Below are 27,225 nucleotides of genomic sequence, written 5' to 3' on the forward strand. Positions count from 1 at the left end.
TATTATAATTTGAATAATATATTATAATTACTAATAAAATTTATTCATCAAGTCTAAGTCGAGGTTCCGATAAAAGCGGGCAACATAGCAAAAGAAAAAAAAGCGCTGAAACAGACAAATGATCGTGTTAAGTTCTGCTGAATGTTTCATAAAAATTTGTTTTAAAAATTTTCGCTTTAATCTATTATTACTTGTAAAACATTTCGCATAAGCTTCAAATGTTAGAGGGTTTGCCAAGTTAATTATTATTCTTTCTTCACTATTAAAAAAAATATTTAAAACGACTTTTTAATGTAATAAATTACTATTGAGTGAAAGGGATATAATAAAAATTTATTTCCATTCGCTAATTTTTGTTTAGCGTTAGCGCTTCGCACTGTCGTGGCACAGGTCCCTGGTTCGATACTCGGGCCGGGCAGGGTTGACTCAGCCTTTCATCCCTTCAGTGGGTTGATAAATGAGTACCAAGCATGCTTGGGAGCTAAACACTGGGGGCTCCGCATTCGGCTGACCACCTGTCCTTAACATCTGCTCCTGCACCCCAGAGCCTAAGGTCAAGAAAGCTGAGATGGGCACAGTAGGCCTTGGCCCTCTATGGGCTGTCGCGCCACTGAGAATAGAAGAGAATTTTTGTTTAACAAATTCAGTTTATCCATTTTACTTCGTAATGAAAATGTGCCTTTATAAAACAAGTAACTGTGTAATTTTTTTTTTCAAAAAGTTATTAAAATTATAATTTTATTTGACTTATTTAAACAGTTTTTTATCGAGATTTTCTTTTACACATTTTAAAATATATTTATAATATTATTTAAGAAAAATAAGAAAACTGGATAAAATGTTTCATAATTAGAAGTTCATGATTCAAACTATTGTTGGGGAAGGAGATAAATGACTTGCTGGGTAAAAACTGTTCTTAGTCGAATTGATTCCAAAAAATAAGCAAGTAATTAAAAACAAAACTTAATAAATGAAACTTATGTAGATTTAGATTACGACTATTCAACAAATGCTAAATATTTTTTTATACCAAAACTATCAATATTCAACACCAGTTAATATAATAATCAAAAACTTTCATTTACTTGAAATTTGAGAAAATTGGATTTCTTATTGTTGTTTGCAGTTATATTGTTTAAAACTGTCTAGACATTTTTGATGAATTTCGCTTTGTACGAAAAATCTTGTTTTTCTTAATTATTTGTAGGAATTACTATTTTTATTTTTCTTCACTCTTAACGTCTAAGAGTGTATGATGTATAATTACATTCTAAAGCATTTTGTAATTTCAATACATTTTTTTAACATTAGTCTTTTAGAATTCAAATGAACATTGGTTCATTTACTCAAATATTTAATTTTGAAAATAAGGTTTAAAAATATTTAGTAATAGCAGCCAATTCCTTCATCATAATACAGATAAATCTCATAGTTAAAAAAGCATAGAATATTTATGAAATTTGTTTTATATTTTCTTTAACTATGAAATATTTATTTCTCTTTCGTTCGTTATTATTAGTTGAAATAGTTAAATTAACGTAATAGTAACGTTAGTCAAAACATTAAATTTCGGACAGTATTTGGAATTAAAAATAAGCGCACATAAATTTAGTTCACAAAATATATGTAGGAAAATGCCTTAAATTTTATTTTAAGTTAAAATTAATTCTCAAAACATTTTTCGAAAATTTTATAATTTACTTGATAATCAAAGTGCTATAAGATTAATCGTGCAGCTTTAATGTAAAAAAGAAAAACTCAACTCTTTTCACTGATATAAATTTCAATTGCACAACTAATGTTATTTTTGTTACAAAACTATTTTTGTTTTATCTACTTTCAGTAATATTTTTTTTTTAATTCATGAATATAATGGCTACAAAAATACACTGATTTTAAAACTTATTTCATTTCTTTTCAGGTTTATTTTGAATTTAAGTATGTTGCATAAGCTCAGCGAATAGGATTGTTTATAAAGTTTTCAGGTAAGAAATTTAACATTTGTTAATGACCTACTCTGAACTTTTAAATTATTATTGATTTCCTACGATTTGAAGTTAACTTAGTTCAAAACTTAAAACTTTCGAAGATCAGTACTAGAATCGCAACAATTAGAACCATTTTGCACTGTCAGAGAAATTTGCTTGATTCCAGATCCAGTTAGCCAAGCGTTAGATCCTATGGGTTTTAGTAAATAAATTTTTGTTCTTATGTAAATTACTTAGACAAATATTTATAATTGAGGAGAAAAAATTACTGCTTGAAATTATTAAAAATTATTATCCATAATATCCATATATTATGGGAATTATTTTAAGTCATAAAATTACATTAGAACATTTTTGAGTTGAACTGTTGAAAAAGAGCATCAATTATTGAAAAAAAAAGCACGGACAATTTTTCAAACTGTTAAAACATCTATGTTAACAAATGAAATAGGGATAAATAATCTGTTGATTAATAAATTCTAAAACTAAATTTATTTAGCTAACTTTCAAAATGTGAATTAAAAAAAAGATTATTCAAATGAATTTAATATAAAAGTAATTCGTGAATATTGAATAAAGTATCTTTTTGTTATTATATACTTATCTAGCTCTTTTCTTTTGATAGTTTCGCAATTTCACCTTTTTGTACAAATGTATTGGGAAAATTAAATTTTTCAACTCTTATATGATATAAAATGTTATTTTGAATGAAATACTTTTAAATCATATCGTACTTTTTAAAAAAATAGATATAAGCAATTTAAATTGAACATTTATTTAGTAATACTAATTTCCTGGAATTCGGTAAAAATGTAGAGGAAGTTGCGGTAAAAGTATGACTTTCAGAAAAATCTATTGGAGTCGAACATTTTAACAACCGATTTCACAACCCTGGTTGGATCACCAACCACTTGCGGCAGAATTTGCCCCCAACTACAGGAATCTGGGTAAAGGTCCAGTAACTAGTATTTTTTTAAGCTGAATTTTTTAGAAAAATGTTCTGTAGGAGAGTGTTTTCCACGTTTCAAAATGTTCTCCGTGAAAAATTCAAGTGTCTGTCAAATTGGCACTACGTTCTCGACCCCTTGTTTTTCTTGCTAGTGCCATTCCTGCGACACTAATAGATAAATAAAAAAGAAATTAAAATGATTAACGTTCTGTGACGATGCCTTTTACCTCAAAGGAAAAAAAATATTTAAACTCTGATCAAATGCTTTTGATGTTTCAAATTAAAATTACTACTAAAAGGTAAATACAGAAGCATCACAAGCAATGTCAGTTTTCACATTGCTCGAACATAAGATTTTTAATTTTTTGCCGATGATTACGATTGGTTGCGATTACAATTACGATTGGTGTAGAAAATGAATTTTTAAACACTCAATTAATAACGTACGGATACATTTAAAAAGATTATTCGTACAAAAAACAAATCAGACTAGAAAAATATTTTCAAGACTTAAAAATTTCAAGAAAAAAGAAGCTGGTTTAGCTAACCATTTAGAAGAAATAAACTTTCTCTAGACTTTTTCCATTTAACTCCAACGCCATTTTTTCCTGCCCCTGCAATAAAATTTCTTTTATTTTTCTTTCTGTTCCGGAGCGTGAGTTTTGAAGATGTTTTTGGGATAAGAAAAATTGACCTGGAAAAGAGGATTTTTAACCCGAGAAAGATTAAACATGCCATGTCTGGTTTTTTAAGGTTGCCTTCTTGGATCCAAAACTCTTTTCTGCGAATCACATTTTCTATCTTAAAAAAAGAAACTTATTGAAGTTTAACTTGAATAAAACTCAAACACTATCCAAAATACAATAACGTGTCCTCAAATAAGTATTGTCTTTTCAATCTTCTGTTTGGTGGAATTCTTGTTTTGTATCCCGAGAGTCTTGGATTTATTTCAAGAAAAGGAGACTTTGCCTTTCTTGCGTTTACCTTGCAGTCTGAGAACTCCTTTGGCTTATTGCTTTTCAGGAATTCTGAATAATGGAGCTTTTGTACACGCGAAAAAACTCTTGCTTTGCGTTCGATTGCGGTCTGGATAACTTTAAGATCAGTTTTAAAACCTTTTAAACTGTTTTTTAGTAAAAAACATTTCAATAACATTTACTTCTTGTTTATGATTTTATAACAAATGTCTACATATGTATATAACTTAGTTACATATTATTTATTTTAATTACAAGCAGGGAAGTATCCATGGTCATAAAATAACCATAGATTCGTCTACAATTAGAAACTAGAGAAAGATTGGAATTATAACAATTAGAAAAAAAATAGATAATTTACTTCAGAATTATCTATCAAGGAGATATTTAGTTTTTTTAAGAACTCTTTTAACACTTTGAATGCCATGCTAATTTTACCTGGCTTACCCGTCTCGCCAAAATGATTTTCTCGGTATGTATTGCATTAATTTCTTCAAACCATTTTAGTAACGATAGTAATATTAAAAAAATTAAAAGCATTAAAAATTTACTCGAATTGTGTGTTTCGAATAATCTTGGCTTAGCTGGTCACCGGTGACCCCCGTGGCGCTACGAATAAACCCAGTGTCGGTCACCGGTGACCCCCATGGCAGTCAACGTGTTAATGCATCGGTTACCGATTTTTTTTTGCTGCTAAGGAACCCTGAATAATTGACCTTATTCCGACGGAACCCTGACTTTATAAAGTTTAAGGCAATTATTAACTTTATAATCTATAAAAGACTATATTTGATTAGAGGAATGAAAATTCTTAATTTTATCATTAATAATCTTAAATTAGGTTTTATTCCCGATAATTTAATCTTCAGTCCTTATACTATATCCAGAGATGCCAACTGCTTAAGATACAACAAAATATTTTTAAAAGCGATAGAGAACTACAATCTAAAATGTGCAAATTTTTTGTTAGTTTTGCCAATTGGCGTATTATATAAAACCTTTGCATTATTTAGAAGTAGTAGTAGTAAGTAAAATCCCTATAAATCGAATTTACTAAATCAAGAATCATACATTAAAAGACTTCTACTCGAAAATATTTATCCGCTGTCTGGAGCAAATCGGCATCTCTGTATATCTAGTCTAGTTATGAATTTGTTTTTGGTTCGTATGCATAAGCTGATAAAAGATTAAGCCGAATTATGATTTACTTCGAAATGAGAACTTAAAAGAACTATCATAAATGTTAAAAATTATTAAAATGCAAACATATTTCTTTATTGAAGAATTTAGTTATTTTGATTTGAAAAGCGCAATATGAAATACAAATGGAATATTTTATAAACACTTATTTTCTTCATAATTTGTTCAATGTTTCAGAATTGTTATTAGAAATTTTGTATTTTCCTTTAAAATATGCCATTTTTATTTCATTGGTATTTTCTTGAAATAATATCGTGAAGACAATGGTGAGATTGTGAATTATAAGTTTGATCTAAATATAGTCAAAAGTTTCATAACTCATCACTGATTATAAAAAGTGCTAACTCGTGGAACCCCTTAACTCTTCCACGGAATCCTAAGGTTCCGTGGAATACTATCTGGAAACCTCTGCTCTAACGTATCTAAAAAAAATGTTCAGAAGTATAACTGTGATTTTCGCCATCAGATTTCTTCCTCTCGGTTTTTGGTGGAAAACATTTTTTTTCTTCTCAAAGCTAAAACTTCAAGATACTCGTATGAGTTTTGTGCGAAACTTTTTTAGTGTTAGGGAATGAAAGCGCAAGATTTAAAACAAATAAAATTCTTATGAAACTTTCAGCAAGAGTTTTGAGTATAACCAATTCTCTATCTGATCTTCATTTTATCTGCTTAAATTTTTACATGCAGTGGTGAACGAAGTTCTTTTAATTCTAATATACTAAAATATTTATACATTACCTTTCTTGCTACTACAAAATTTATTTTTTGAAACTACGGAAATTCCGTAATAGTTTGCTTAACTTACTGTATTAACTTACTGTATTACTTATGCAAGTAACCGAACGTAGACTATCTTATTTATTTCATGAATCACGTGACGTTCTTATCGCGTGAGGATTAAATTTGCCCATGCAATGAATTTTAAGACACTCTATATAATGAATCTAACCATAAAATGTTTAAATTTTGGTTTCAATAAACTATATGAAATGATACAGTTCTCTAAATATTTTGTTCAACGATCGTTTTCAGATTCGAATTCCCTTACAGTATTTTTAGTTCTTAAAAACAAATCAATGATTTTCATTCATATCCCTTGTCATATCTTTTAGTAAGAAAAGAGAATTCATTTTCAGTTTTCTTCTTAATTAAGTTTGCGCATTATAAAAACTCCGATGAATTGAGTTTCTCAAGTAATCAATTTGTCGGCGAAAATAAATTAGCCCTAAAACATTTGTTGGTTTCTTTTATTTATTTTTTTAAAAAAGATAAAAGTAAAAAAATTTCAAAGGTTTTTTTTGTTTTCTTTTTTAAACATCTTCTAATTACCAATTTCAGTACAAATTCTTTTTTGCGTTCATTTTTAATGGTTCTTTTAATTAACGATTGTTTATTATTTACGTTGCATAGCAATATAAATAAAGTTATGAAAATAAAATTTTTAAATTTTTAAATCAAATATATATTTTTCCAGGTTCTTTGCAAAGAAATATTTTTAAAGCACTCGTTCGCTAATTGCCCTTTCCAAATGAAAAAATATTTTTAAAAATCTTTTTAAGCTAACACAATTTATCGTTTGAATTCGCTTAATTTTTATTTTCAACAAAATTGTTAGATATATTAAGTCTAAGGCATTGATGTTCTCAAGGCCATTGTATTTAGTGCCATAAAAACTTAATTAATTTCATTTTTTCTCCTTTTTATTAAATTTTATTTTTTCTTATTGCTTTTAAATTTCAATTAATTACGAATTCATTAATACTTACTGTTTTTAGTTAACATTTTAAAAGGTTAAATAAGATTTGAATAGTTAATAAGAGTTGGTTAGATTCTAATAGTTAAGTTTTTTAATATTTAGTTAATAATAGTTAGTTTGTTTAGTTAATATTAGAATAAGATTTAAATTTGAATATTATTGATTTTTTATATTTATTTTCTAAACAAGTTATTAGTTATTTTTTTACATTTAAGGCTCCTTTCTTAAATTATTAAAATAATTAACTTTTTTATATTTATTTTAATAAAAATGAATATTTAGGAATACAAAAATACAATGTTTTAAGTTATAGTTAATTTTAAACTCACGTTTTCAACAACAGCAAAAAGAACTTGTAACTTTTAAAAAAGCATAAATAGAACACTTTTTCTAACTTAAAAGGTTTTTGTTACCTTTGTAAAAAATTTGGAAGCTAATTTACGAGGATATGAGATCAGTACAATGAAATTAAAAACAATTTTAAAAAAAATATGCTGATAAAATTATAATATAAATCACAAAATTTTTAATTTCATGAAAATTGGCTGCTAGTTTTCGTTTTCTTTTTTCTCCCAACAACTTTAGCGAAACATAATTTAATCTCAAACTTTTAAGACGTTGCTCATAAAACTCGTTGATTTATATGTCTTAAACAATTTATTTATATATGCAGTTATTTTTTTAGTGGTTGCTTATTAACAAGCTTAAGTTTCGTAGCTGTTCTGATTTTCCTGATGAAAAATATTGCGTCCTTATTTGTTCTGATTTGTGGCTTTTTATCTTGATATTCCTGATTTTTGTGTTTGTTTAAAATATCCCATTTTCTGAGAATAAAATTGCGGACTTAAAGAAATAATGTAACATAAAGAAGATGTATATAAAGAATAATATAAATAAATAATAGGATGAGAAATCGATTTAAAAGATCTAAAAATTTAGATTTTGGGTCGATTGCCTTCTTTTAGTTAATAATGCTCATATAAATCGCAAAATCTACTAATTGCATGCCTGTCTCAGCCATATAACCCACTGGATTCATTGTTTCAGTTTAAACCTTTTTTAGAATTCAATCATTCTGTGAAAAATTATTTATTAAGCAAATGCAATTGCAAATCTTGGGTGAACTTTTGTATTTTCAAAATTATTCATTCGTCTCTTTCATGCGATTTTAAAAATGACCGATTCTAATCAACAATGCAGTAATCACATCATAAAAATTTTAAATGACAAATGAAAGGATCATCCACTAAAATTACTTTTGATCAAAATTTTTAAGTGACGTATTCACTGTATTTTCGTTTCGAGAATATTGGAAACCCTACTTTAAAATTGCTTTGTTAAATCGTGAACTTAACTACAAATTTTAATTATATATTAGTGTGAGTGGATATTAACCAATTCATACTGGTTATTTTTTCTTTCAACTCTACGGAAATTTACCATCCATTGATTTGACACTATTATGAGCACAGTATTAATAAAACTATACTGGAAACTATTAAAACTTACTGTTTTAAAAAAAGTAATTCTGTTTATAACTCTCTTATCATTTATCATTCAGTATATTTTATCATTCTCTTGCACTAAAATTTGCTTTAACTAGATTTAAGTAGAGCTAATTTTATTTCATAACCGGCGTTAAAATGCCGACCCAGTTTTGCATTTATCGCTACCAATGTTCAACTCCGTATTCTTAAATATTACTAATGCTACATATTATAATAGATAATATTTAACACTCAATGTTAGTGGACTGTTTTGTTCTTTCTAAAATAAAAATAATAATAAAATTGTTTTACCAATCCATATTTTAAAAAAAGGAACTTGTTCTTCTATTATTCAATATTTTCCATGATAGATGGATTTATGAATATATATTTGCTTGCAAAAGTATAAAATGCAAAGTAAATTGCTAATAAGCATTTACTTATTCATTATCTAAGAATCAAAAATTATACATTGGACAGATACTTGCACATCTACGTATCATATTTTATTCAAAAAGCACTATTTTGTTCCAATTACATTTGATATGATGCTTAACAATTAATATTACTGATGACAAACGTGCTATTGTAAAAGTAATGCTCAATTTTATAGCCCTTTGAGGCAGATGGGACAAAGGTGTCTTTGGTATTTTTTTCTGGCACTTTAGACACTTTTATTATTAAAAAAAATCTGTTAGATTATCTAAATTATACTTCTACAAAAATATTAAAAAAAAAGTACTTTGAAAAAAAAAAATTTTTTTTTCCATTCATGTTTAACAATAATTGTTTTTGTAAACTAAAGAAATTTTAACGATAGATAATTGTTTCTCTTATATCTAAATGACTGTAAATTAGTGGGAATTTGAAAAATTAGGATTTGGAAATGAGCTGTGATTGGACGATTTTTATCTTTAACCCAGAATAAGATACCGGTGATTTATGCTACGTTTCATGTCCATAAATTAATTAAAATGCTGAATATTTTACACTTATTTTGGCCTAAATGAATACAAAATAGTGAGGAAAAAAGCATTGAGAATGTGTTTAATAAAAATTCTGAGGCAAAGGACTAAAAAAGAAAAAAAGTAAAGGATTTTTAAAAAAATAACAATTGCACATACATTTACTGGGAAGAGCTAAGAATAATACAGTTGTGTACCTCATGTCATAAGTAAGAAAATTGATTTTATTTAATAAAAATAAGTACTGTTTATCAACGGGCTTTTATTGCAATAAGAAGCTGCAACTAGTAATGTCAGGTACTTCCAAACAAAAGTACTCTAAAAATGCTTGAGAGTTCCGAATTCGAAGAAAAAGAATCTTTTACAAACCATTTCTGTTCTTTTTCTGATAACTATCACTAAGAAAAGGTGATTGAGAACTTGGGCGGATTTCCTTTTATGGCAATTTTCAGCTTTTACTTTTTTTTTCCAACCAGGGGGGGGGGATGCTTCACGACTTCTTCGAAACAATCCACATTTATCTCTCCCCTTTCCTTCATTTCGAGAAAAGAAGAAAGGAAGCTGCAGAAGAAATGAGAAAAAATTGAGATCAGAATGTGCGAGGGTGTAACTGCGTAAGGGGGGGAAGGTAATCACAGTCTGTAATTACAAGGGAAGTAGTGAGTTGGGGTTTCTCTTTTGAAGCAATAAGAAAAGGGTTCTCTGTGCCGCCACTCTCTGTAGAAAGGGTTTAGTTTGGCTGACTAAAAATGGTGTGCAATTTCTTTTTTTTTTTTTGGCGTCGACAACTGCTTTTATTGGGGATAATAGACTCTTAACTGTATTTTCTGTTGACAAATGATCTCTGATAAGTTATTACAGTTATTGAATAATGTTTCTTCAGAACTTCTGAATACATGAGTTCAGTGGCATGTTATACTAGGCGTTCTATAAACTTCTTTTTTTTGTAGATTTTAATATTTGCCTTTCCCTATATCGTTTGGGCTTGTTACTTCATTTGAACTGATAGCATTAAGCAAGGCACAGTACTATATAAGTATGCACTATAGCAGTGTATGTTGCTACATATTTTAACTGACCATTACATAATAACATTGTCTGTCATTAGGTGATTTTGTTGCACTGCTTGGTAAAAAGTTGTGGTAGAACTAAAGAGTGGCTCAAAATTCACGCTGAAATTGAATTTTGTTTCATTTATACCATGAAAAGGTTGTTTTACAAATTCATTCTTATGGATGCCAATTGCCTAGGTAATATCAGTTCCACACTAATTCAGTCTGTTTGAAAATATACCCTGCCCTAAACTGTCGTTTTCAGCCTCCATTGTACCCTCGTCTACTGTGGTTTTTCTTGTTTCAATTTTAAACTTGATTGTATTTTCATTGGTAGATTTTCTTTTTCTTTCAAATATTTTTTTTCACTTTCTGGTGAATCTTGAGAGTTTGAGCCTTATTTTGAGTGCTGAAAACTTGTAAATTTCTTTTTGTGAGTTTAATGCTTTAAATGCTGCACAGCTCATTTTTGTAGCTTTTGTTTTCTTTATCTCCCTTAGATCTTTTGGGCTTGTTACTTCATTCAAACGCATAGCATTAAACGAGACAAAGCACTTTTTAAATATATGTACTGTCGCATTCTGTGTTATTTTAAATGACCGTTAACCGAAGTAACATTGTCTACTTACGATGATTTTGTTGCACTACTTAGCAAAAAAATTGTAATAAAACTAATGACTAGCTGAAAAACCATAATATATTTCCATTGATCAATTCCAACAACTCCCTCTAAAATTCCATCAAAATTCACGCTACATCTTGTTCCATTGGAATGTTACCACTTCACGTTAGAACGTTTTCAGTATCTAACAATAATCAGTCTTTTTCCTGGCCATCTAAATTTTTTTTGGTTATCAAAATTAGGTACTCACGTCATATATAATGCCATAGAACCTTTAAAAAACAAATCTAAGGTTTATGCCGAAAAGCTTGTGATAACTCTTGCCTTGAAAGGTATAATTGATCAACAAATTTCAGTCGCATTTATGCAAAACGGTCACAGAAAAAAGATCATACTTTACATATTCAAAACCACAGAATCGAGCCACAGAGGGATTTCCGACAGGCTTTGACACAAATTAAAAAAAAAATAAGAAAAAACAATGAAAATTTTAATTTTCTGTTCAGCAAGCAGGTTAGATTTTAAATTTATAGTAGAATTTTAAAAAATTAAAATATTTTCCAAAATAAGGGTAGTTTTGAGTTTAAAAACTAAAAAAATTTCATGTCACGTTAATAGCTCTACGACAAATTGTAATGCATAAATTTCAAAATACTTTTTTTTTCTATGAATTCAAAGGGTTTTGGAAAGCTAATGAACTAAAGTTCAAATAAGGATAGTAAAAAAAAATTGAAATTTTTATAGAAATTGCTGATTTTCACCCAGTTGTGTAACTTAAAGGGACTCTTGTAATCTTTAAACTATCCCATACTTTTTCTATTTGTCAGGTATAGTTTCTAAATATCGTTAATTTATCAGCATCTGACTGAAGCACCATTAAACTCGTCATTCAACTCAACGCAATCAATACCCACTAGGTATTTCCTTGAATAATGTACTAAATACAATTGAAGAGCTAAATGGATAAATGATCAAAGTGACATTTTAGTGAATAGGGCTTAAAGTTTATGCGGTGACAGTAGAAAAGGAAGACTATATATACCTTGCCTTTATTTATTGTTCGCTGACGTCCAATTGGTAAAATCCATAAATCCCTAATATTCAATTAAGCTCTTTACTACATGGCGGCATTTGCATTCTTGACATTTTAATATACGGCTAAAAGGCAACTTTTGTAAGGTTACCATTCTACTGTTTAATTCCGAAATGCACTTGAATCATATCTCCTCATGAAAAACATTCATAGGCTGTTACTTCATCCACTAATATCTTCGGAATTGAAATACCATATTAGTATGTCCCAATTAAAACTCAACCTCCAACCAAGAAATACCAATATCGATTGCTTGTGCAATGATTGCTTGCATCGATTGCTTGTACAATGTTGATTGAAAGATCAACTGCTTGTACAATATTTATGTGCTCAGATAAATGCTGATGACTTAACCATGATAGAGTCACTGTTCATAAAACTGAGTCTACCATATCTATCCTTAAAGAGCTTTTTGGGGGGAAGACCTGATTTCCAAAGAGCCGTGACCTCCCCAAATTCGGACTTGTCACCTCCGGATAATTTTCTGGGGAAATATTTAAAAATTTGTTGAGTACTCAGATTACTTGACATCTAACCACGAACTAAAGACGAAAATTAACAAGAAATTAAAAATAGTTTCCCTCAAATCTTCATTCATGTTTCTAATATTGTTAAGCGTGCTTAACTTGTCAATTGGCAGATTTCAAGAATTCTTGTAACTTGTGCTTACTAAATATTCCTTTTCCCCTTTTGTTCTTGTTTTACTTTTGTGGGTTGTGTTTTAGTTAAGACATACTTTACTTGGCAAAATAAATTAGTGCTGTATAGTTAAATTAGACTGAAGTTAGAATTTTTTCCTATATATAAAATTTTCTTTAAAAAAGTCAGGTCCAGTGGTTAAAGTATTAGACTTCGTTCAGGAGAGACCGGGGTTCGATCCTCTACTCCGTTAAGATCCGAGTACATGCGATATACGTGCTCGTAAATTTTGTGGTAAAGCTCTGTGGTCAGTCACTGAGCAGTACCATGGTTACCGGGATCTGGAGAAAGTTTCCTTCCCATTCAGAATTATGTCTGAATTCAGGAAGTAGATGAGATCCGCTCTTCATGGGATCTAAATTATGATGGCATGCATCCCAGACAGTCACCAATAGCCCATTCTGCAGTTTTAGTGTGACGTAAATAAAGTACCTAAAGTACCTTCAAAAAAGTCACTCAGTTTTTTAATTATTACATCCTGGCTAAAATTCTAAAAGCCTGGTAAAATATAATCTATCGATTAAAGGAAAATTATATATAAACACTGAAGTGAATCAATGTTTAAATCTTTTATTAAATTATTTGGTTCTGCATACTAAGTGTCTTTCGTTCTAATTAAATTTGAAATGGAAGAAAGAATCTCTTCTTTCAATATATCACACAAGATAGATCTTGAGCATAAGAGTTATATTTTATCCTAAAATTTAACTCTTAAACTAAATATTTTACAAACTTAAACTGACAAAACGAGAAAGTTCATTTTCCCTACCTCAACCCTGAAATTTGTGCAGAAAAGGATGTGAGAGCTGCAAGCTGCGCATCACCAAAAGAAGTTCCCTCAAGAGTGATGTGCTATCATTCCTCGTTTTCTCCTTCCTCATTGGTATGCGGGGGTGGTCCTGTATCGGAGGCTGCAGGGCAATGCGTGATGAGTGTAATAAATGCACAGTCAGCATTACGTTTTCCTTCACGATTGCAGTTGATCCGTTTGTATTTCTTTCCTTCGCCTTTTTCATTATTTGTTTTGCTGAGCTAACAGAGTAGCTGATGAAGAAAAGGCTGTATTTGTGAATAAGCATTCCTCAATGACTCCGGAAGTAAATTCCGGGATTTGGGATTTACTTTGGAGTTTTTTTTTCTTCCTTTTTCATTCTTTATCTGTATAATCTATCCTTTTTGATATTTTTTTTTCTTTGTGTTGTCTGTAATCTACCCTACTTTTTCGTTGTGTGATAAGAATTCTAAAGTTCATTATCTACAAATCCAACACTTCGTATACACACGTGTATAAGTGTTAGTTGAATTTCCTTTGGTAAACACTATTTACAAACAACTTCATAAAAAGCTCTGGTTTTGCAATATCTTTTTTAAAAAAATGAAGTATAAACCAATCGGATATAGGATTAACAGCAAAAATTTATAATTTAAATTTGATATTCTATTGATGATACGAATTTTTTTTTTAACTTAAGTGTCAGCTAAAACGATAAATTATCCATTACTTACTATCCCAAGCTTACTAAAATTTCTTTTCTTTTTTTTCTAATTTTTACTTTTTGTATTAAATGAATTTCAATATATAATTATGGTTGGTTGTCTTGCTATGGACATGGAAAATAAATCAATAAGACACTATATTATAAGGTGCTATACACTGCTTCAGCTATATCAAGGCAAATGTCGGAACAAAGATCTTCTTGTGGACAGGCACTAATCTGATGTAAGATGGCCATAATGACCTGACAGGAGAAAAGATGCCCAGATGACAGTTCTGAGATGACAGCTACAATATCTGCAATGCAGGTACTTTGTAGTTCCATTTTTCTCCCTCTCAGATGGCGTGTTCTGAGTCTGGTACTGGTGTTAGCCAGGATCTTGCTTGTGTCTAGTTCACAAATTCGAAATTTAATTTAATTTAATTTAATAATTATATAAAATTATATATTAAATAGCCGACCCGCCTGTGTAGGCGTCAGGCAACTGACCTTTCATCAGAAAGGTTCTGGGTTCGAATCCCGGGCAAAGCATGGATGTTCTTTCATTCTCTTACTTAGGAACAACGTTGGCCTACCTTATATGTTGCCCTGAAAGAGTGACCAACAAATCTGCTCTCCAGATGCCTGTATTACGAAAAGTCATTCTCCAGGTGGGCATTGGCAAAAAATATAATAAATTGACATTAATTAAATTATGTATCAAATTAAATACATATTATATTATCTCAAATCTTCCCTCCAGATGCCTATATGACGAAAGATCATTCTCCAGGTGGGCATTGGCAAAAAATATAATAAATTGACATTAATTAAATTATGTATCAAATTAATTACATATTATATTATCTCAAATCCTTGTCCTTCCTCAAATCCTGTATCTTTTTCCTTCTCCTTTGTGCCCACTGGGTAACGAAAAGAGAATTAGCAGTTCTGGCACTTTCTGTGGCCAATGGACAATAGCTCCAAGTGCCCGCCATTAAAAAAAAAATATATCAAATTAATTACATATTATATCAAAATATATATAATTTAGTTTTATATTAATTTAATAATATATAAATGATTTTATAGATAATTTAAGCAATCTCATAAATAATATTTCAACTAATTTAAATTGTGTTAAATAAAGACTAATTTTTTGCTGATTTTTGTTCCATTAAATTTTAAAAATAACTTATACAGAACACGTTAGTCCTTTTTAAAATACCGGGTGAAAGAAAATAATAATTTATAACTGTTTAAATTTTATGAGTAACAAATAATGCTATGTATCGTTAGAAGTTTTAGTAGAAGATAAACAAAGTAATTGGCGTCATTTTGTTTTTCATCCAACATAAAACACTAAGATGCCATATTTACAACAAACATAATCGTTTTAATTTAGAATGGAAGGTATAACATTTACAGCGTATAAAATATAACGACGTGCTCTTATAATGATGTCTCCAGAAAATTATTTTCAGTCTAAATAAGGAAAATCTACTTTTGTGTATGAATTCTGAGATTTGAAAGATCATTAAAAATATTTTATAACTCGTAATGACGCATCAGATATTGCAGTAACTTTAAATTTTGCTGATAACTTCTAGTTAATGGAGTAGATTTTTAAACATCTTGCAGTAAAATAAATGATGATATTAATTTTTAATATCAACCTATCATCCATTATTTGTTTTTAACTTTCATATAAAGTGTGTTATTTTGAAGACTTGGGATTTAATCTTAAGATTTTTCTCGCTACATATTGATATTATATTTCTAGTTTTGATAGAATTTATTCTTTAACTTTCCTTATATCAAAGAGTAGCAGTTCTGTTCTGAAAAGTCAAAACAGCATTTTTAGGGAAATATTTTACATTTTCTCTTAAGAGTAACTAAATGTTGATTAAAATTGAGTTATTGGAATAGATTTTTTATAATATTTATGTTTTCTAAATTTTTATTGGTTGTTGTAGTAGCTCCAAATATATCAATTCTTTTAGCGACAAATTGTAAAACATTCTTAAAGCATTCTTACTTGACAAACGAGACATATGTGGATTTATTTTGAATTAATAAAAAATGTTTGTAACCATATTTTACTATCAGTCTATTTCAGAATGACAATGCGATGATAATTTATGTATTATATGATTAACATTGTTGTGTATGTGCAGTATTTAGTGACAAATACGCCTTAAAGAAAATTCCCATAATTCTTAATCAAAAACTTACTGCCAGTTTTTAATGACTTTATTCTTTTAATTTGATATTTTTAAACGAAACTAGCTTATAATGGGTTAATTTTTATGACATTTGAGTGTTTTCATTGTGTAAAAAAAATTTCAAGTGCCAGTCAGGAGTCGGCGAGTAATTTTAGAAAATCTCTCTTTTAGCTGCAAATTAAAACGCTTAGAGTGCAAATAGAGTGACACGAACAGTTACACGGCTGTTTGTCGATGCCTCTGTCGTCTCATGAAATAACGTTTTTTTTTTTTTTTTAACTAATAATATGCGATTTTCAAAACCGATGTGAGTTTACAACAATTATTCATGACTGTCAGTTCAAGTTTTAATTGATCACCTAACGCTATCGTTGGTAAATCTTGGCATTTGTCAACTCAGAAACCAATCAAGTTCGACACGCGCATGACGTCACATGCAGGTATCCAATTAAATCAGATTTTAATTTAGGCATTATCACTTCACTTCTTCTCGAGTTGATAAGTTCCGAATGAAGTTTAGCCAGCGCCCTCTGTGCTAATTCTAAAAACTGTGTGAAAAGTCTATATGGAGAAAAGTCAGTTTTAAGAAAATGAAGAGCACTTGTGGTTTTTTTTTTTTTTTTTTTTTTTTTTTTTTTTTTTTTNTGTTTGTGGTTTTTTTTTTTTTTTTAATATTTAAAAACTTACTCCAATGCTGCATCATCTGGACGCAATAAACGTTTGCAAAAAATAATAATAAAGCATTTAGTTTGATACGTTTCATCTTGGTGAAGAAAAGTCACCAAATTGGCGATTGTCCAAAAAAAAAATTTAAGTATTTTTTTTTTTAATATTTAAGTTATTTGTTCGTTCTAAGGCCCAGATAACGGCAAGATGGCATATATACAAGCATATATTCTCAAGATAAGCTGGCATATATATTTTAAAATTATAGCCTGGCTTCAAGTGTACATTTGAATTGTGTGTTTTTTTTCTTTTCCTTGGCGAAAGAGCTTTGAAAACCCATGCAAAACTATATAAGTCACCATTTTAAAGTAGAACGTGTACAGGACCCTTTAAAGCGAAAATGCTTTTCATTATATCGACTGGACAGCCAAAAATATGAGTGGAAACAATTTTAATTAAAATGCTATTAACTTTTCAATGTTGAGAAAATTGTCCGAATGCTGCATTTTCTGGGCTCATAAAATAGATATATATCGATTTTGATAATTTTCATCGAAGTAGAAAAATCTCGTCCATTCTCTCACTTAGATAAATTTAAAGAAGTTTACTAATTTTTAAAATATTGAAATTTTTTGTCCGTTCTAATACTAATATAATTCTTTACTGTAAAATGATATACTTAGTTTAAAATTATAGCTTCGCTTCAAGTGTAAAGACCATAGACTGTGACTTTCTCGCTGTTCTTTGCGAAAGGGCTTTGAAATGAAGAATTAAAGTATAGAAAAAATATTAGCTACATGAAGTTCTTTTGTATCAAATGTAGATTATATGTTGAGATATGTAAAAGGAGATAAAAAAATGCATTTATACATGTAAAATGCATTTTTATCTAAACTCAGTTATACAAAGAAATAAAATAAATTAAATAAATGTACAGTGAGCGAAGAAAAAGAAACATCCTGAACAGGGTTTCCGCTACGGTAGCTTTTTTCGCAAAATGCGAAAAGACCCCTCAAAAATGCTAAAATTCAACAAAGCATTTTCGCATTTTTGCTAAAGGATTTTACTAAATTCCATTAAAAAAAAAGGCTTCCGCGAAAAACCATGACGCTAACATCCATGAAAAAAACTTGATCAAACAANTCGAACCAGGAACCTGTGGCACGATAGTGCGAAGCGCTACCTCTAAGCCACCGGGCGTCAATTTCTATTGTTCAGTTTAATTAATTAAAATATGTATTTTAAATTGTGAATTGAAAGTGTTTGTGGATAAATAAAGTACACACACCACCCAACCGGGCCAAGCACCCAGCATGACTTGTTAGAGCTCTATATTTTAACACACATGGCAAGAATGCCATGTAGTTTTGACTCTGGTTAGCTGATGTAACTACCCCTCTTTCCAAATGTCCACATCACTACCAACAAGAGACAGTTTTAACATGCACTTTCCTATGAATACACACATGTTTAGAGGATCAAACATGTTGTAAGGATCAAACTTGTAATATTTAGCACTCCATTAACCGTGTGAACGATGCCTTAATTGACTGTGCTACTGAAGTACTGGGTGATGTACAGTGCGCCAAAAAAACAGACCACATTGAATAGCTTTAGATCTAATGATCGGATTTTTACTTGCTAAAGCTCAATCTTAATGGTTCGAGGGGCTTACCTCAAATAAAATAATTAGTTAGTGCAAATGATATTTTAGGTTACGAAGTCAGACACATAAAGGTACGTTCTCTGAATAAACATACCTTTTTCTCCGTGGAGTTAGAGTTTTCATCCCCCTAAGTATGGGGGGTAGCTACCATCTGAAAAATATGGTCCCAATAGTTTGATCAGGGGAGCTCTCGGAAGCTTAGACACTTAATGCTAATTAAACTTTTTGCGTTTTTAAGCAAATTTTAAAAAAATTTGTACATAATTATTTACATAACTATTTTTATGCATTTTTATTTACTTACAAAGGAAGCAGTCCTATTTACTTCTAAACTTTTAAGTTTACTATTAACACAGATGTCGAAATATGAGTGTGTCATTTAATGATGATTTCGGATAAAAGCTAGCGAGCTATTCAATATCGCTTGAATTTTTTAAAAATAAATACGAAACTCATTTAATTAACTGTTTATCTTTCTTCCAATGAGTTTTGTTTTTTCAAAGAAAAAAGATTGTGGATACCTGGAATTAAATCGAGTATTGGTTTTTAGATTTTACAAATATTTGCACAAAATAAAGTTCACCTCAAAGTTAAATTTAAAGAAAAGAAAAAAACGTCGATTGAAATTTAATTTGGTATGTTTGTTAAATACATAAGACAGTAAGTCTTGGTTTAAAAAAACGAAAGAAACAAGCATAAAAGGGGTCCAAAAAAAGTATATGAGACGTAAAAAGCTTATTTTTAATGTTAGCTTTTAATTTTAATTTTTATCCTCTAATATTTTCAAATATGATTTAAAAATATTTTTACAAATTAATTAAGAGAAGAAAAAAATTAAATTGTTCTTTAAAATTGAGTTTCTGTACTGTGCATTTAAAGTACTCGTTGTACGAGTTACTTTGTTACGAGTTGTACGAGTTACTTTGTATTATGACAATCTGAAACGTTTTATGCTGTATCTAAATTAATCTTTCTATTATCAAACCTAAGCAGTTTTTACCAAACTAAAATTTATTCAAGTTATCTTCTGTGTGACTAAGTTTTGAATGCAATCAAACTATTCTTGAATTAAATTATTAAATCTAACGAATTACTTTATTGAAATTATTTTAATTCAATGTTTCTTAATTTATTTTTTTAAATTTCGTTATATGATGTAAAAATAATTTACATATTTTAATGATTATATAAGCAATGAATTAAAAGTTGAAATAATACATATATAGTAATGATCTTACTTCTTTATTCTCTTTCTATTCATTTGTGTAACAAGAAATGTAAAATTGAATAGGCCATTTCTTTTTTCTTTTGAAAAATAATAAGAAGATTCGAATAATAAATTCTCTTATATCATGTAAATAAAACTTATACCATTTCCACATTCTATTTATTTAAAGGTTTTCTTCAATTTCAAAATAAATTGTTTGTCTTGCATAATTAAATAATTGAAGTCAATATTTTTTGAACAAAAAACTAGTTTTATCAATTTAAATTACTTAGAAAAATACTAGGCATTGTTTATGTGGTTTTAAAGACTAATTTTATGAATAGATTATTTTCGCTTCAAATTCGCATTGCATTTTCTATTTGCAAATAAAGCTCTTGAGAATATAATACATAAAGGGTAAAGATGTGGAGAAAATTAATTTCTTTTTCTTTAAACATAATGAATTAGGTTTTAGAATGTTTTTATTTTAACTTACATTGTTTCGAAATCTTTAATTCTGTAGTGTGGCTAGAGTAGTTTTTTATGTTTGAAATAGTGCAATTCTATGAAATGTTTGAACCTTAAGAAATAATACATTGTGTAGAAACAGATCATTTTTTTTACCGTACTGTACACATAATTTTAATACACCTATTTTTTTCCAAAAAGTCTTACACTTTTGCGTATCTTTTATTTTAGTAACGAAACATATATTACGTAATTTAGCATAAACATTTGAATTTTTAACTCTAATTTTATATAAAAATTTCTGTAAACTACAATTATAATTCTTAGTCCTACTTTTGATTCTAAATCTGATTATCCTGAATCTGAATTCTAATTTTGCTTTGTAATTCTGAATCTTAATCACAACTTTTAATTCCGTAAGGATCTTAAAAATGATACATCTCTTTTTTTTTTTTTAATAACATTTTCTGTGAAATGCTTGAACCTTGAAAAATATTGTATTTTATGGAAACAGTATATTTTTTGTTGATACTGTGTACATAATTTCAATACACCCATTTTTCCTCAACTAATTTTTGTGCATCTTTTATTCTAGTATAGAAATATGTTATATAACATAATTTAGTATGAACAATAGAATTTCATCTTAAATCTTATGAAGAAAAAAAATCAGAAAATCTTAACTTTGGTTCTTAATCCTGATTCTTAATCTTGATTCTCAATCTTAATAATGATTCTTAATTTTAAACCCTAATCATAACTTTTAATTCTGTTATAATCTCAAAAATAAAACTTTAATTCCATAGTGTAATTATAATATTAGTAATTTTTATGGAATGTAATGCTCACTCGTTAGAGCGTTTTAGAGCGTTTACATAATTTTGTATGCGTTAAGCCTAGATTATACACTATATTTAATGCGTTCTCTTATACGAAAATGTATAAAGACAAATTTCATTCGCAAAATTTAATTATTTTTAAATTTTATTTTCTTTAGTTTGCTTTTACTAATTTTTATGATATATCAGAAATTTATAAACTTTAGTTGTATGTTTTATGAATACAGGTTGATTAAATGATTTTTTTCATTAAAAAAAATCCAAGTTTAGTGGGTGATATAAAATAAAACTTGTACAGATTACTGAGCGAATTTGCGAACTTTTGAGCCTTTGAATAAGTTTTTATGGTAACTTTTACGGCATGATAAAGGCTTAAATTGACTCATAAAAAGGTGCAAAATGCCCATTGACGATATTGTGGTCATATCTCATACTAAGCTGCAAACAGTTAAGAAAAGCATTTTGTTATTTCTTGAAACTACCTACTATACTTTTTATTTAGTTTTTTGTACTATGGACTCAACGTAACTTTTTACAACGTAACAACGTAACTGTTAGTTTTTTCTATGCAAAAGTAAACCAGTTTAAAAAAAAAAGAAATCTTGTAGGAAGTATTAGCAAGGTTTCTAATTTAAATCTATAGAAATAAAGTAAATTATTTTTTGTTGAGTCTGGATAATAGCTTTTTGTCCTGCTATTGTCAAATATACAGAAAATTGAAAATCTTGCATTTTTTTCCGAAGTATGTATTTTTCTTTTGTGTTGTATCAGCCAGTACCCTGGGCGAGGGGGGGAGGAAATCACAATCGAGAATTTAAAAAAAAACCTAATTAAATTAATTGTTTCACTTTATCTTTCTCCGAACAAGGTCTGATTAAGGATATTTTATAATCATTGATTCTATAAAGTATCAATTGTTACATGAACATCATTTTTCGCTTTTCATCATTTTTCGCTTTTAAACCTTAAGAATAAAATAACATTTCGTGCGATGCTCATTTTTTTAAAAATATTTTCCTTCTTATCTACCACCATACTATATTTTATAAATTTTTTATTTAATTAAATTTGATTAATTTAGGTTAATAATAAACCCTAGATAATTGATTAACTTAATCACTCTGCTACTAATTATTCAATTTATAAACTGCGAATGAAAAAATGTGCGCTTTTTCTTAAACATCAAGGCTAAACTAATTAGCGTAATTAAGTAGAATTCACTTAAATTATTATTAAAATATAAGTGATAAACTGTAACGTTTGCTTTCTTTCAAGTAATAGTAAAAAATTTAGTTATATAAAATGCAGTCGATAGCCTTGTACAGTAGTTAAAACTTGTCGGATAGGAATGTCATTGTTAGAAATGTTTCCCCGAAATAACTGCTTTATCGTAATTTAATGATTTGGCATACGATTATATTCTTTTATACGGAAAAGGGGGAGGAATAACAGCTTAATTTTTGGAATATATAGAGACAATAGAAAACATTTTATTTTCAATAAATATTTGTGTATTTAACTTAATTGTATTTTTCTTTTGTTTTTACTACAACTTGTTTAAATCTGCTTCAATACAAGCCGTAGCTGTGCTTTTTATTTTAGGCATATCTCATAATGCGTGTTTAAGAAAATGGACATAGCTCAAAATATTTCATAAAATGGACATAGCACAAAACACGAATTTTAGGAAATGGACGTTGCACAAAATATGTATTTTAGAAAATGGACATAGCTCAAAAATTAAAATACATATTTTGTAATATGGATATAATGCGTCTTTTCAATTTTCAACTCAAGTTTTACAACGGAGCGAGGAATATCATATCCATCTTTATTTACTATTTTTAAACATTAAGAGTAATCATTTCGGGGCAAAGTCTCAAAAGTATAAATTCCTACAACATAACTTTACTGCCACTATAAATAAGGTCATAGGAGCCGTGATAACTTTGAATTTTTTAAAGAGTAACATATATAACATATAAATAACATATGTACTGACGAATTTATCTTAATTGTCTTCACATTGCATTTTATTGGGATCATTTAGTTCATTCTTGCTGTAAAGAGTTTGAAACGAAAAAAACACTCTTTTTGAACTGGGTTCAGAATAAGTATCCCTGTCAACAATGCCAGTTTTAATTCAATCAACTTTTCCGATGTACCTGGAACAAAAGTGAACTCATTTAAGTAGACTTGAATATTGAAGAGTTGATTTTTTTTTTGGGGGGGGNGGGAAGTATTGTCCGGTACAGATGTTGTGTCAGTTCTGTCCTCATAAGGTTAATGATAAGAATATTTTTTATAACTTATTTATAATATATTTTACATTTAATTCTAATGAATCATCCAATAAAATTTTATATTGGAAATCTAAAATGAAAAATAGTAGTTTATTTGAGACCAAAAACTTCAGAATAGTCTGGATGACTGTTATAGTTTTTACTTATATAATGTTAATGAAAGTATTTATATTCGTTTCTCATAAAAAGCGATACAAATTAAAAAGTTTATTTAATTAAGCTATGACAGAATTAAAAAGATTACATTTATGACATTACATATTTTCCAGCTTTTGAATTTCTTTAATGTCTATAATGGCATCACACTCTAGACATCTTAATGATGGAAACAAGAATTGAAGTTTATGGTATGATTAGTTAAATTAATGTTTGTTGGCGTTATAGATATCTGTAACAAAACTGCTACAAACTAAATGAATAACTTGAAGTTAAACGGTGTGACAAAATAGACCTGACTCTAAAACAAAAGTAGAAAAGACGAAGCAAACTAAAAATATATCAGAAGAATCGGTTGTTGAAACATAAACATTGAATGGGAAAATAGCTTCATAATCTTATTGATAAATATAAATACTTTATTCATTGAATGGCATTTTATGTTAGTGATAATGAATAAAAAATGAACAAATATTTGCTGTTTTAATTAAATTTAAGCTGTTTCCCCGCATTTACGTGAAAGTCCAAGACTCAAATTTCATTTTCCATCAAAATAATGTATTTCTTTCACGTGAAGCCCCTGGAATTACTTTTCTCCTCGAATATCGCGAACAATTACATTCTCCGAGACATAATCCTGAACTTCCATTGGCTGCCCTTCGATCATTTCCCTTCTGAAAGCAATCTCCCGAATCCAGATTTTGTGAATGAATGTCGCAAAGTATGATGGGTATGTTGAAGACGTGAACAGGCTCGATTTGGCGTGAGATGAATCGTCTCTTGAGAACTCATCCATTATGTCGGGAACGTGCTCTGTCACCGTATTTTCGCCAACTTCCAGATTTATTATTACACATGTGTAAGAACATACTAATACAAGATTCTAAAATCAATAAGAAATCCATAGTTTTATTTATTTATTTCTAAGTTAATGCAGTTTTATTACATTGTAGAAAAGTAAAATTGCATCGGCAAATAATGGAGTGCGAAATATATTATGACACCTCTCTTAATAATTTGTTGATTTTGCTGGAAGTTACAACATATGAAATTCATATTGTATGATGTTAGTTATTGCAACTTGTAGAACTACTGTGGGTTCCGAAATGTTGAATCACAACAAGTAGTATGACTGTTAGTTATTGCAACATGTAGAACTACTGTGAGTTCTGAAATGTTGAATTGCAACAAGTAGAATAGCTGTGGATTTCAAGAAATTGAATTGCAATAAGTAGTATGTCTATTGATTTTGAGATATTGAATTGCAACAACTGGAATTACAATAGGTATCAAAAAATTGCACTGTAGCATAGAATTACTGTGATTACAACGAAACTAAATTGCCATTTGTGGAATTACTGCAGTTTCGAAGAAATTAATCTGCTACAATGTTGAAGCCCTCCAAAAAGGTCAATTGCCGCATGTAGAATTACCGTTGATTCTAAAGGTTGAGATACATCATGCAGAATTACTGCTTATTCTGCGAAGTTGAATCACAACATATGAACGGCCAATTCATTCTTACAGGTTGAAATTGTAACAAGCAGAAATACAAATCTACACTGTAAAAAGAATTCCGTATCGTGATCTGTGGCAGAATAATCGCCAAATCTAAGCAACTTCCGGGAAACGGCCGGCGAAAAACTAAGTAAAAAATCACAGAAGGGAACCAACTCGAAGAGTACAACCCCGGGCAAACCTCTACATTAATTTATTTTTTTTAAATTGCAAGTTAAAATCTATTTAACGCCTTGGCTATTGTAGTTAGCGTGGCAGATCACGACATGGAAATATCACTTTTACTGCAAACCTTCAAGGCTCAGTTACGACAATGTAGCTATATCGATGAATGGTTTCTTGTAATAGTTCTATGACAAAAATACTAGAATGTTTACAAAATGGAATATATCTATATCGCACTAAAATTCTAGTTAACATTTTTGTAGTAACATTTTATAATCACCCTGTATATAATCACAGCAGTCGAATTCATTTATGTGTAGTACATATACGCACTCATTTAATTTCAATAACTTCACAGTCAAAAGAATTTTAAAATTCATGCCTAAATGCATATTGGAACGAAGAAGTAATATTTGAAATCACTAAAATGCATTCTTCAAATTGAATTTGAGCTCGTAGTGAGAGAGAGTTCTACGCTATTCAAAACCATTTAAATATTTTGACGATAAGTGAGTTCGAAGGAAATCCCTTCAATGACGTCATTCTACAAGACTAGACGCAGTCCCTGGCCTCGTTTATTGATGTCGATGAGCAGACAGCAGCTAAAATTATCTTTTTAAACATCTGAAGGTCTTGTTCAAAAAAGAATTGGCATGTTTAGTGGTTTCTCTGCACTGCCTGACGCACCTGATTATCTTTGTTAACTTTCATTCTAAATGACTGATGCCGTTTTCCATTTATTACAAGCAAAGGCGTGAAGTTTTATGTGGAAATCTTATTTCTTTTGTTATCCGATTATCTTGTTTCCGTTTCCTTTTCAAATATTTCTTTTCGAGGCAAACTTTTCATCGTCTTATTGAAAAGGAAACGATAAGGTGCCTTCATTTTTTTTAAAACTATTATATGGTGGTTTTTATCATCTGAAAATGTATTTCCTAGCTTGATGTTTCCGAAAAAAATTTATCAACAGTGTTTGTAGTTTTTTATTTCTTTTTTTTCACTTCGCTTTTTATTTTATTTATTTTTTATACTTCTTTCAGCAGATGTAAAGATTAAACCAATTTTGTAAATTTTTCTCTTAAATTCAATAGTATAGTATTTATATTTAATATATATTTTCAATATATATTTTTAATATATATTTTCAATATATATATTCAATATACATATATATTCAATATATATATTCAATATATATATTTAATAGTGTTAATATTTTTATTTTCATTGTTTAAAGTTGATATTACCTTATGGTTGAAAATTTATTTTTCATTTTTTAGATAAGTTATGCTAAAATTAACTTCTAAATTTTTAAAATTGTCGCTGGAAAATATTTTGTATTATAGAAAGTATTCTGATAAGACTTATTTAAGAAGGAAAAAGTTGTTCTGATAGGGCTAATTTTATTTCAGGAAAAAAAAGTATTCTGATATAAGTAATTTTCTTTTAAGGGAGAGAAATAAGTATACGTATATAACTTATTTTATTTCAAGAGAAGTGTTCTGATATGACTTATTTTATTTAAGTAAAAAAAAAACTTCACAAATAAAGAAAAATCACCAATATTTTGAGCAAGCGAATTTTTTAAGTATAATTTTTTTTTTTCTTCCCTTTCATAATTTTGTTTTGAAACAAAATTTAAGCATTTAGATATGATGATTAAGATTTAGAATAATGATTAAGATTTTTAGAATAATGATTTAGAGGATTAAGATTTAGAATATGATGTTTAAGATTTAAATTTAGATG

General features: G+C 28.7%; 1 protein-coding gene across 2 annotated transcripts in view; it reads left to right on the forward strand.

Annotated features, from left to right (window-relative positions):
* LOC107439155 (polypeptide N-acetylgalactosaminyltransferase 13) overlaps nucleotides 1-27,225 on the forward strand; it is a 316,714-nt gene that overhangs the window by 168,513 nt on the left and 120,976 nt on the right. For both annotated transcript variants that reach the window (XM_021148903.3, XM_071181345.1), the window contains one exon: nucleotides 1,922-1,985. The gene's annotated coding sequence lies outside the window, so the exon portion shown is untranslated. The remainder of the gene's footprint in view (nucleotides 1-1,921; nucleotides 1,986-27,225) is intronic.

This window comes from Parasteatoda tepidariorum, chromosome 5 (genome assembly GCF_043381705.1).
Source record: "Parasteatoda tepidariorum isolate YZ-2023 chromosome 5, CAS_Ptep_4.0, whole genome shotgun sequence".
Lineage (NCBI taxonomy): Eukaryota > Metazoa > Arthropoda > Arachnida > Araneae > Theridiidae > Parasteatoda > Parasteatoda tepidariorum.